This window comes from Lepidochelys kempii, chromosome 10, assembly GCF_965140265.1.
Source record: "Lepidochelys kempii isolate rLepKem1 chromosome 10, rLepKem1.hap2, whole genome shotgun sequence".
Taxonomy (NCBI): Eukaryota; Metazoa; Chordata; order Testudines; family Cheloniidae; genus Lepidochelys; species Lepidochelys kempii.
The window spans coordinates 81,831,925-81,844,677 of NC_133265.1; the positions used below are offsets into that span (position 1 = coordinate 81,831,925).

General features: G+C 48.4%; 1 long non-coding RNA gene across 3 annotated transcripts; it reads left to right on the forward strand.

Annotated features, from left to right (window-relative positions):
- The first annotated feature begins 402 nt into the window (after positions 1-402).
- LOC140895131 (uncharacterized) lies at positions 403-7,531 on the forward strand. 3 transcript variants are annotated; one of them, XR_012154115.1, is made up of 3 exons: positions 403-575; positions 2,111-2,745; positions 5,095-7,531. It is a non-coding gene; the product is annotated as an uncharacterized lncRNA (long non-coding RNA). The 3 variants fall into 3 exon arrangements; XR_012154114.1 differs by lacking the exon at positions 5,095-7,531 and having other exon boundaries at positions 2,111-2,349; positions 2,487-3,185; XR_012154113.1 differs by lacking the exon at positions 5,095-7,531 and having other exon boundaries at positions 2,111-3,185.
- The last annotated feature ends 5,222 nt before the right edge of the window (positions 7,532-12,753 follow it).

The following is a 12,753-nucleotide window of genomic DNA, read 5'->3' on the forward strand; positions in this document are numbered from 1 at the left end:
CATACTCTGGATTAATTCCGCTTGGAGCCCTTGACCCTGATTCTCCTGGGTAAAACAGCACTAACCCTATGAGATTGGGGGAGTCACATTGAAGTAGCAGATTTTTGATAGCCCAGAGCCCAGTAACATGCTTAAACCACTGCCAGCAGCGGGAATGCCAATTGTTATGCTTACTGGTGAAAGCAGCTAAAAGGAGGCCTTTCTGAAACCTTTGCATGACTAACAGGCCAGGATGGGAAAGGGGAAAGTTATGTGGTCTCGAGGAGTAAACATGACCCTCTGCCCTCCTGACTTGATGCCGTTTTGACAGGCTGGGAAGTCTGGCAATAGTTAACTATTGCCATGTGAAATACAGCTGGTTACCTGATGGAAAACTACAGGCTGGAAATCTCCACCCTTAGCTTCTGCTCAGCAGTTGTTTCAATGGACAAGCTCTGTAATACTAAATTGGGGATTAAAATAGGCAGAAATCTCAGCTTGATGGACGCTTGTACACCTCTCAAGTTCCCGGGCAGAGGGAAGGCCAGCCACTGGATGTCTGCAGTTACCCACTTGAGAGCTCCCCAATACCCTGGGTAAATATGAATCTGGGATTTTGGGGGGAGTTTTACCAACCTGTTGCGGATGTGTGCAAGTGCTGGAGACTAAATAAAGTAAAGCTTTAAGGAAAAGCACTCTTGTAGTGTGCTGCTTGTGCCAACCATCTGTCAGTCAGGCGGCCAGGTCCCCACTGATTTATTTCCTGCCACCGTCTCGCCAAGAAAGTTACCAAGTTACCAAGAACTTTGGGTTCAGAAACCCCAGGGAACAACACTGGTGCCAGACAGTTGTAATTAGACCCTTGTTTTTATGGATTTTCTCTCCTGTCCTTTGGGAGTTTTGCTCAGGATTTCGCTCTTGGGCCAAATCCAGCAGGCCCTACTTAATTCTCATCAAAATCAGTGGCCACATTCACCTCGGTAAAGGACACAGAATGTGGCCACTTGTGGTTCACTTGATTGCCCGACAAAGAGTTGTATAGGGCTACACCTGCAGCTGTCTGGCACAGTCGATTATATTAGTATTATACTGCAGCAGTGTCTAAGTCTACAAGACACAGTATGACAGATGGAGGAGACAGCATGAGATGGAACCAGAATGACAAGCAGGGGTGACAATAATAAATGCCTTATTATTTCAGTCTAGCTGCATGCATAGTCTAGCTGCATGCACAGTTCAGAGGTGTAATAAACCAGACATGGGTCACCTGCTTTGCGGCTTCATTAACAACCCAAAACTCAGCTCAGGTTCACTGAAAACATGCTCCAGTTTCTGAACTTTTGAGAAGTCAGTGAAGCCGAGGCCAGTTTGGGGCCAGTTATCTCCAACCAAAAGGAGGCAAAACTCGGCAGTTTCAGTTGAGCTGCACTTCGTTGTGGGAGTTCACAGGAACTCAAAATTCAAAGCAAACTTCTGGGGTGAGAATTCATGGGAACTGAAGCCAGACAAAGATTGGCACAAATCCCTGTGAACCAAAACTCTGACCCTCAGGCCTAGCTATAGAGCTGTATCGCTCAGAGAAGGGACACATTAGAGGTACAATAGGGCATGTTATGGGGGAGGTCAGTCTGCCGCTCCTAGTCACCCTTTCTCACAGTATTGGAATAAGGGGTCACCCCATGGAATTAAAGGAAGTCATTTCTCATATAATGCAAATTTAACCGCTGGAACTCACTGCTATAAGATCTGAGGCTAAGACTGTGGCAGGATTCAAAACTGGCTTGTTAGAGCATAGGAATATCAGCAATAATGATGTATGCACAGCTAAACTAACTGATAAAATGTGAAATGGATATACATCCTCATGCCTTGGGGCATAAACCAACTACCATAATCACTGGGATTAGAAATAACTGTCCTTATGCCCAGTGAGAACAGCCAAAGTCCCTGTTCTGTTAAGGACAGGGAGCCCAGACCCTGAATTAGGGGCCAAACTCACCCTCATCTGGGGATTTGAGTTTACTGATAATTCAGTAGTAACACCACACCTGCAGAGCTGTCCCTAGGGTTTCCTTGCAGGAGCTCCTATGTTCTCACATCTCGTTCCTTCTTCCTCCTCACTTATATCCAGGAGAGAGTGAATGGACCACAGCTCGACACTGAGTCAGCAGAACTTCAGCAGGGGTCTGCTAACCAGGTGGATCTGCAGAAGACTCCTCTCCTTTCACACCGCTACAGCCAGGTTATTTCATAATTGGCTACTATGGGATTAATTGCGCCTTCCTCCTAAGCATCTGGCACTGGCCACTGTCTGAGACTGGATAATGGACTACGTGGACCACCGGTCTGATCCTGCCTGGCAATTCCTAGGTGCTTAAATGTTTAACCTTGTTTGCAAATATCTGTTAAAACATGGCATCTCTTCATCACCATCCTAAGACAGAGGTGCATACACGCACGCTGGAAATGACTCATCCTGCAATTGTTTGTGTCTCATTTACATGCAGAAAGCTCAGCTTGCCCGTCCCGAGCTGAGACAGCGCTGACGAACTTACGCAGGCAAAGAGAGATCTTTGTGATGACACCTGGTCACTGTAAGGCTCTCTGATACTCCAGGGAGAGGGCAGTATAAACAGAGTGGGAATTATAGCTGCAGCAGCTGAAGCCACACAGGTCCCAGGATGTCGCAAGACGGCTCTGATCTACGCACGACGACTGAGAAATGTGAGCCAACAGGAAGACAATGAAGAGGGTTCGTGGCATAGGGTAAAACAGCACTGGAGGAGTAAATGACTGTAATGGCACTATATGCTGTGCAGAATTTCAGCTGGCTAATGAAATCAGTCCTTATATGGGGGGGAGGGATAGCACAGTGGTTTGAGCATTGGCCTGCTAAACCCAGGGTTGTGAGTTCAATCCTTGAGGGGGCCATTTAGGGATCTGGCGCAAAAATTGGGGATTGGTCCTGCTTTGAGCAGGGGGTTGGACTAGATGATCTCCTGAGGTCCCTTCCAACCCTGATATTCTGTGATTCCTGAGTAATAACAAGACCTTTTCTTTTCAAGTGCTATGTATGGACATACCAATGAGAGGAAGATCGCCTCTGAATTACAAAGAACCCCCCTCATTGGCCAAACCAGGGATCAGCCTTTACTGTGTTATCAGATACATTGAAATACACAGAAATAATTGTGTTTTTAACACCATTCAGATATTAGTTTCTATTTTTCATAGACATCTCTCAGAGGCCTAGCTCCTCTAACTCCCAGCAGCTCCTGTTCCTGGTGGCTGGGGAAAAAATGCTGCAGGGTTAAAAACACTCCCCTGAGGTCCCAGACGGAGTTGGAGATTAGAGTTGGAAGGTCCTGGGCAGTAAGCACAATTAGAAAGAGCTGCGAATACATAGTGTGGACGCTCCATTCTCCTGTCACACCTATATTCCACTGGCATAGCCTCTCCACTGCCCTGGAGCTACTCCTGAGTAACGGCAGTGTAAGGGGAGAGGCCAACCGGACACCTCATCAGATTCCCAAACAAAACACTTGAAAACACTTTAAGATTTGCTATGAGTTCACAGGGCCAGATTGACTAGCAGCTTTTACCTTGCAGTAAGTGGATTGGAAATTGCGTTTCAGGGGTAAGCTGGCTAATGACATCAATATGAGTAATTATGTAGGACCAACCGAATTAGCTATAATATCTCAGTTACCTCCCGCACGGGTGTATGGCGACATTCAGCTAGGTGTGAGTAAAGTGCTTTGGTGGAAGGGTCTGTATGCAGAGCCCTAAACGGATACAAAATTTGTCTCCACATCCAAACCATGAACATGGTCCCCGGCCATAAAGCGACTCTCCGCAGATGTGCAGGGCTCGATCTGTGTGCTGTCCGCTTGCAGTATTGCCATGCCAACATGTTTTAATCTTTGCGAAGTAATTGTGGCCCAATCTTGGAAGGACCCCAGGGGTACCGTCTTTGTCACTACGCAAATTGCTTGGATAGTTTCCTCACCATAGCAACCGAGCACCCCACAATCACTAATGAATGTCTCTGTGAGCTAGGCCGCATTAGCCTGGTGTTCCAGGTAGGCAGTTGGGGCACTGGCTCAAAGTCACACAGGGAAGCTAGGAGCTGAACCCAGGGCTCCCACATGTCAGTACGGCGCTCTGTGCACTCCCTGCCCAGAATCACAGGTTCCAATGCTTCTCGGGGCTTCACCTTGCTGAGCGCCAGACGGTTCCCTGGGTGAAGACCTTTAGAGGAGACCTTGGACTCTGAGCCCCAGCTCGTCCTGATGGGACACTGAAGATCTCATGGCCATTTGTATCTAAGCAGGGTTCACCCAAATGTTCTTGGCCAAAATTCTCTCTTCGCCACTATGGGCGGGTTGTCTGGCTGGCTCCCACCCAGAGGTGGCTGCAGTTCAGTGGTGCTGTACATTTGTGTGTTGCACAAAGCATTGTGGGACTCACAGCCCTATGGAAATGCCAAGTGCTTACTCATGTCTCTCACTGTGGGCTGATGCACTGCTTCAAATCTGCCACGTATGAACCAAATGGCTTTTTTCGCTCTTCTGAGATTTGTATTAGCTTTAATGTCGACAGTGTTTGCGGACACAAAGCACTATAGTGCACACGCTATGGAACTGGCAGGGTTCCTGCAAACAAACATGCATGCCTTTTGCAGCGTTACATATGTCTTGTCAGAACGAACCTGATTGCTGAACAAACACACTCCTCTTTGGCGGGGAGTTGCCAGAGCCGGGAGTGAAAGCTGCAGAATGCAACCTGGCATGCTCCCGTTAGATGGCAGGCTAGTGGTCGGGGCAGCTGCGGTCCCCATCTAAACTGGGCTTAGTGCTGAGAGTCTCGTGGTGGTTGGAGACCTGGGCGAGCATCAGCCCTGCAAGCTCTGATAACCTCCCTCTCCTAAAAAGGACAGTGCTGGGCTTGGTGATATTTTAATTGGTGCCATTTTGGGCAGTTGTTCTGTAAATGTGCCTGATGGCAAATGACGTGCTTTTCACTTCATTTTGCCTGTACTTGAATTCAAAGAGTGAGTGGCTTGGGCTGCCTTTTGCCTTTCCAATACGGCACTCTTCTCTTTCATCCTGACAGGAAGGTGAGCATCACAACCAGACTAATATGAACCAGATGGTTGGAGAGAGCTCTGCAAGGGGGAACAGAAGCAGCCTCAAGGTCACTGCTGACATGATGAATACTAAGTGGCGCACATCTCAGCCCTGGCAATGAAAAATTAATGAATTTCTTCCTCTCCATCTCCACACGCTCAATCAGCTGCCATTTTCTTCACCTCTCCAGCTCATCGGGCGTTCCCGTTGGATTAGGGAATAAATGATTAAAAGAGATTAAAGTTGTTGCATGAAATCAGTGCTGCTCTAAATACTAGAATATCATTGCATGGTTGGCTGGGTGGTGGTGGGGGGGGTTGTTTGCTTTTATTTAAACAAACAACCAGGGTACCAGGAGTGAGAACAAAGATGGAGCAGAGGCAAAGGATTCTAACTGCCAGACCATTCGGTTTAATAAAGCTCCGAGCTGTCGTGACTCTGGGAGGGTTAAGATTACTCATCTCTGGACCTGCCGTATGTCTTTCTAATGCAGCACTGAAGCTGTTTTATTAATAATCAAGCTTGGGAAATCATCCCAGGTTCTCATGCTAACTAGAACTAAATGCCAAGGTGGGAGATTTAATGAGCAAAGCTGTTCCGATTGTGGGACAGTGTTTAAACAATTGGGGGCAGGTTTTTCAAAGGTGTGATAGAAGTCTGGCCTTTTTAAAAATGGACAAAACGTCTCTTGGGACCCAATTCTGTCACACTTGTTGTATTTGGCTGGTGACTGTATGTGCTTGGCCAGAAAGTGGGTGCACTGGATCCCCAGCCAATGGTGCTGGCCCTAAGCACAGTCCTCCTGTGCAGATAACTTGTGCACCTGGCATGGGATGGCATGGTTGGGGGAAGGCAGAATGGGGCCGGCCAAGGGGTATAAGGCACCCAGTCTGGCAAGACACCTCCATCCTAAAACAGATGGACGAGAGCTCCTTGAAAATTTCCAGATGAAACAGTTTTCCACTGGAAAATGTTGCTTTGACACATTTGAAAGGTTTTGTGGGATGTATCGATTTCCTCTAAACTTCTGATGGAGAGTTATCAAAATGAATGATTTTGATAAGGTCACAAGGTTTCACGTAGCTACCATCCATATTTTGACGTCTGTACTATAAATTATAATCTAACGAACAGGAAAGTTGGGAGGACAAAGCCAAACGTTTCAAGACAGTCACTTCGATGGTTCCAAAACAAAGTATTTCAGAAGTTTTGTTTCTTGGTAAAGTTCATCTCTTCCCTCCCGTTTGGGACAAAAGCAAAATTTCAAATGTCGGAATTTCCCAGACGGGACATTTGGATTCCCAGCCAGCTCTGCTCTGGGCCGGGCCATGCAGCCTGATCCATAGGGCCTGCCCTCCGAAGCCAGCGGACCTGCATTTGGTGCTGGACTTGGGGCGGAACCCATCCATTTACACACTGAAAATCCAGTCAGGCTCCCTGACCCCTAGGTCTGCTGCAGGCCCTGGGCAGCTTACAGGGCAGAATACAGCCCTGCATTAAAGAAATGGGATCGTCCCACTCTGCCGTCTCTCTCCCTACGTTCAGCTGCCTCTGCCTGTGACAAGAGGCTCAAATGGAGCCTAGCTATGGGTGATTCCCAATGGAGCCTTTATTGCTCCCCCTTTGGGCGATGACGGTCCTTCCAAAGGCAGCCCTAAGTGAGCATCCCGGAGCACCCTGCTGCATGGAGCCAGCCTGCTGCCCTCTGCTGGCCATGGGTGGGTGTGGAGCAGGAACAGGGACCCACCTCGCTCCCAACCCTAGGACGGGCTGGGCACCCCTGGAACAGAGCTTCACTCTCCTGCCCACAGGGGCTCTGGTTCTGCCTGCCCCTTACCTGGGGCACCTAGAGGAGGGGGATGCTTTTTCCACCCCTCTTTTCAATTGTCCCATGCCCCAAAAGGACCAGGCAGAATCTGGCTCTCCATGATGATGCGTGAGGCAAGTTCCATGGCATATGCTGACTTTGCTTCTGCTCATTTTGTCAAATAAACACCAGGGGACAGATTCTCAGCTGGTGTATGCTCCTTTGAAGTACCTGCATCTATGCTGATTTACACCAGCTGATGAGTTGGCCCAGGTTTTTTTTATTTTTCAATGTTAAAGCAACAAGAGTCTTTCAATCAGGTTTCAGAGTAGCAGCCGTGTTAGTCTGTATTCGCAAAAAGAAAAGGAGTACTCGTGGCACCTTAGCGACTAACCCTTTTCTTCTTTCAACTAGGATTTCGATGGAAAACAACCCAAGGTTATATCTGATAATGTAACCCCTGAGCAATGTCTTCCCTTTGTTTGCTTCATTACTGTGATTACATTCTGACTGTAGCATAGCAACAGCTAATTGCTTGATGGTTGCAAATTCCCTGTATTAAAATTTTATTGAGATATAATTGTGTTCCTCTTGCAGCAGGGGGTGCTTCAGAGAGACGGAGGATAATGTGGTTAGTTTAGCTTTTGTGATGTTTGTAACGTTGGCCACCTCTGGAAAAATAGGATTTTTTTTTAAAAAATTGCAAACCTTAGAAACCCCCATCTTAGGTTAGCTGCTTCCGGAAGCTTCAGCATTGGTGCAAATGGATTATGGGAAATGTAGCGTTTAGTACAGACTAGACAGACAGACTTTCTAATGCAAATACTCTTTTCCCCCCCAATATTTTTGCCAGTTTATTCGTGCTGTGTTTCTCCATAATGCAAATCGAGTGAAACAATTAAGTCATAACTGATAAATTAGTCAATGGATTTAATCTCCTCTTCTCTTGTGGAACATCCAGAAACAGACTGTAATTTTCTCAGATATATTCTTCACAACCGTCTGACCAACTGCTTTGGGAATTCCATTTACTGTCTCTGTCTTTGTATGCAAAATCCAAAATTGCAGGGGCACTAGAGAGTGGGTAGGGCACCAGTCCCATGGCATTGTTTCTGTCCCCTGTGTAAATGAGTAACTCCTGGAATTGGCTTCCTGTTGCGACTGCTCGTGGAAAGCAAATTCCAGGGTTGCTCTCTGCAAGTCCTTGAGCACGCAGGCTTATAACTCAGTCTCTGAGCTTTTGTGCTATTAAGCCTCAATTGCACTAATGGCTGCAGAGAGCAAACGCACCGGGGGTGCAAACCTGGCCAAAGCAAATGCTGTAAATGCAGTGCCAGTTGTCTGGCGCGCTGCACGGCCGCTGCCTGGAATGCCCATTAACGAAGACCAGGTACAAATGCTCGGAGCTAATTCCCAGGAGTAGATGGGCTCAGCATGGGGTGGGGAGGGAAGGAACCCATCTTACCTAGGCGGCAGAGTGTGACGAAGCCCCTCTGTAGCTATTAGTGCACCCCTGCTTCTCCATGAGGGGCAACAGCTCAGCATAATGCCTGAGCTCCTGGTCCTACCACCCACACTCAGCTGCACTGGGACACACAGGGAGTCCCTCTAGAGCTGGGCTCTGGCATGCACAGGGGCACCCCAGTTCCCTCCTCCCCCCCCAGAAGAATGGCAGCAGCCCCTTTACATCTGAGGGCCCCCGGCGGCTGTGGAGGAGGGGAGGGACGGCATGGCACCTGCGTGCAGCTGAGGGCAGAATGCTGCACAGGAGGCGGGACTTTCCACCGTGCCTTTAGACTGCAGGCGCCTCGGGGCAGGGACAGCTCTTCACTCCCCATCAATGGCCAGGGCCCCTCTCGCTGATGATTTCCACTGGCACCGTAATAGCTCACCAGGGCACAATACTGCCTCTTAGAGCGAGAGCCCACGCAGTGCTGGGGAAAAGATGGGCCAGCTGAATCGCTGTGGTCGGCAGTGTTATGCCCGCTGAAGCCAGGAAACAGGCATGGATCCAGGGCAATGGGGAGACACGTACTCCCAGGCGAGCTTGCTGCACCTTTGGGAGTGGTCTGTGTTCCTCCCTACGGCTGATAATGAGGGGATGGAGCTGTGGCCGCCCCTCCAGTGCCCAGACACGTTCCCTCTGGGAAGCTGCACGTTATGCGGAGCTCACTGGGACGTCATACCCTCCAGCCTCGCTGGGCATTGCCACTGGGCACAGACCGTGGCCCGTACTGCTCGTCCGCTGAGCAGCTCTCCCCCAGCCCACCTGTTCTCTGCGGGCCTGACTGCCGCCCTCACTCCTGGTTAGGCTGTGAGCAGGGCCGGCTCCAGGCACCAGCGTTCCAAGCAGGTGCTAGGGACGGCAATTCAGCGGCAGCTTCTCTGTCTCCTGCCGTCCGTGGAGGCAATTCGGTGGCGACCATTTTTTTCACTGCTTGGGGTGGCAAAAACGGTAGAGCCGGCTGTGAGTTAGCCCCGTTGAAATCAACAGCCTTGGGCCACCCTAATTCATGCTGCGAGGGGAAGCCCTGTCTCTGGCAGCCCTGGCTACGCTGAACACATCTTACCCACACATGAGGCTTTTCTTGGCTGTCCGTTGGTTTTGCTCTCCCCCTCGGATGTTCTCCCTATCTAAAAATGACACTCGCCGAATCGCCAACCCCAAGTGTTCCAGCATCATGAACCGGGTCCCAGAAAATCATGAAATTGGTTTCGAAGCCATGAGATTTTTTTTTTCTTTTTTAAATATAAATGTTGAGGTTTTTTCCTTTGCGTTCAGGTTTCTGAGCCTTCAGGGTGCACTTGCTTCATGTTTGCTCTGCAAGGACTAGAAACTTGTCTAATTTTTTAAATGAAAGCCTAGAGTCTCATGTAATTTCTTAATTCCAATGTCTGTGGCTTTCAGAAAAGCATCAAATACTATAGGATTTGCGATAAAATCACAACCCTTAGCAACCCTGCATTCAGCTGGAAGCGTCTGTTTGTCTGAAGGATGGTTGATCTTGTCAAACTAACTTGATATCTCGTTTTGAGGAGATTACAAGTTTAGTTGATAAAGGTAATAGTGTGGATGTAATAGATTTAGACTTTTGTAAGGCATTTGACTTGGTGCCATGGGACATTTTGATTAACAAGCTAGAAAGATATAAAATTACCACGCCAGACATTAAATGGATTAAAATGGGCTAACTGATAGGTCTCAAAATGTAATTGTAAATGGGGAATCATCATCGAACAAGAGTGTTGCTAGTAGGGACCTGCAGGGTTCTGATCTTGGCCTCTATATTTTAATTAATGACCTGGAAGAAAACATAAAATCATCTCAGATCAAGTTTGCAGATGACACATAAATTGAGGGAGTGGTAAATAATGAAAAGGACAGGACATTGATCCAGAGCAATCTGGATCACTTGGCAAACTGGGCGCAAGCAAACAATATACACTTTAAGATGGCTAAATGTAAATGTGTACATCTAGGAACAAAGAAAAGAGGCCGTACTAACACGATGGGAATTCTACCCTCAGAAGCAGTGACTCTGAAAAAGATTGTTTAGTCATAGTGGATAATCAGCTGCACGTAAGCTCCTGGTGTGATGCTGTGGCCAAAAGAGCTACTACAATCCTGGGATGCAAAAACAGGGGACTCTCAAGTAGGAGTAGAGAGGTTATTTTACTTCTGTATTTGGGCCTGGTGTGATTGCGGCTGGAATCCTGTGTCCAGTTCTGGTGCCCACAGTTCAAGAAGGATGTTGATAAATTGGAGAAGGTTCAGAGAAGAGCCACGAGAATGATTAAAGGATTAGAAAACCTGCCTCATAGCGATAGATTGAAGGAGCTCAATCGATTTAGCTTAACAAAGAGAAGGTTAAGGGGGGACATGGTTACCGTCTTTAAGTACCTACGGCAGGAATAAATATTTAATAAAGGGCTCTTCAGTCTCGCAAAGAAAGGTCTAACATGATCCAGAGGCTCGAAGTTGTAGCTAGATAAATTCAGACAGGGAATGAGGTGTAACTTTTTAACTGTGTGAGAGTAAAGTTACCAAGGGATGTGGTGGATTCTCCATCACTGATTTTTAAAATCAGGGTTGGATGTTTTTCTAAAAGCGCTGCTTTTGGAATTAGTGTGGGGCAGGTCTCTGGCCTGTGCTGTGCAGGAGCTCAGACTAGATGCTCACAAAGAACTCTTCTAGCCTTGGCATCTCTGAATGGGCGTTGGAATGCAGGCACAAAGCATTTGATTGGGCAGATTTTTCCAGTGCTCGGCACCCGTAAGTGGAGAGAGATTTTTTTTTCCTCCTCAGATTGCTCAGTTTCCATTTAGGCAGCACAAGGAAATGGCAGACTTTCAGAAGGGACGGAAGCTGCCAGGGTGACATTTTATGGTCAAATTTTCAAAAAAGCTCTGTACCCATCATGCTCTCTGGAAAATCCGGACCTACCCTTCCTTTACAGATGGGACCTGAACCAAAAGCCTGGTTATGGACCCGACAAACTCTGCTGTGGTTTGGATCTGGATCCAAACGTTGCATCCCAAGTTGTCTGTAATTAAGGTTATGTTTTAGTCATGGGTATTTTTAATAAAAGTCATGGATAAGTCACAGGCAGTAAACAAAAATTCACAGCTCATGACCTGTCTGTGACTTGTACTATATACCCCTAACTAAAACTTGGGCCGGGGCACTGCGGGTACTGGGCGGGGGTGGTACAGATGGGGTGCTGTGGGTGGGGTGACCTGGGACTCCAGCTGGTGCTGAGAGGGGCGTTTGGGGGGGCATGCGGCCCTGGACCCCTGCCGGTGCTGAGGGGAGAGTGGCAGGGATGGCAGGCTCCCTACGCAGCTCCACGTGGCTCCCCGGAAGTGGCCGTCATGTCCCTGCAGCTCTTATGGGGAGGGAAGGCCAGAGGGGCTCCAGGCGCAACCAATGGGAGCTGTGGGGGCGGTACCTGCAGGTAGGAGCAGTGTGCAGAGCCCCCTGGCGGCTCCACCTAGGAACTGCAGGGACATGACGGCCACTTCCGGGGAGCCCGCCCAAGGTAAGCGCTGCCCTGCACCCCAACCTCTTGTCCCAGCTCTGAGCCCCTTTCCACCCCCAAACTACTGTTGCTGCTGCTGGGGTGAGGGGGAGTGCGGTGGCCCGGACTGCCCCAGCAGTGGCTGGTGTGGCTGGCCCCGGGGCTTCCTAAGCTGCTCAGGCAGACCCGGAGCCAGCCGCAGAAGTCACAAAGGTCACAGAAAGTCACGGAATCCGTGACCTCTGTGACAGCCACGCAGGGTTATCTATAATTTCCTTACTGCAATGGTTTGAAACCTCAAAACTGATCTGCAGCTCTGGATTTCACCAGCCGCTCTGTTAAGGGGAGGCAAAGATCTGTGGCTTTTTGATTCTGCCTCAACCTCTACCAATTAGAAAGGGAAATGTAACCAATATTGATTGCACTGTTCTATACGGGCCCAATCCAAAGCCCATTGAAGTCAGTGGAAAGATGCCCGTTGACTTTAAAGGGCTTTGGGTCAGGTTTGAAGTCACGCGCAGTAATTAGGTGAATTTGTGCAGACTATTTCATGGCAAACTGTCAATAGTCATTCTTGCCCTTTGACAAATGGAAATGAGGAGTGAAAGCTGCTGAAATGATGTGATCTATCAAACGGCTGCTCTGGATGCTGGAGTATGTCGCTGCCATCCAGACAAAAACGTCTTTCCAGCCTATTATTAAAAAAAGAAATAAAGTAGGAATTTGTTGCTGTTACGAACCGTTGGTATTGCCAAAGCCATGCCACGGTTCTTCAGAAATCCAAATACAGACTGGTGTTTTAAATAAACTATATTCATTA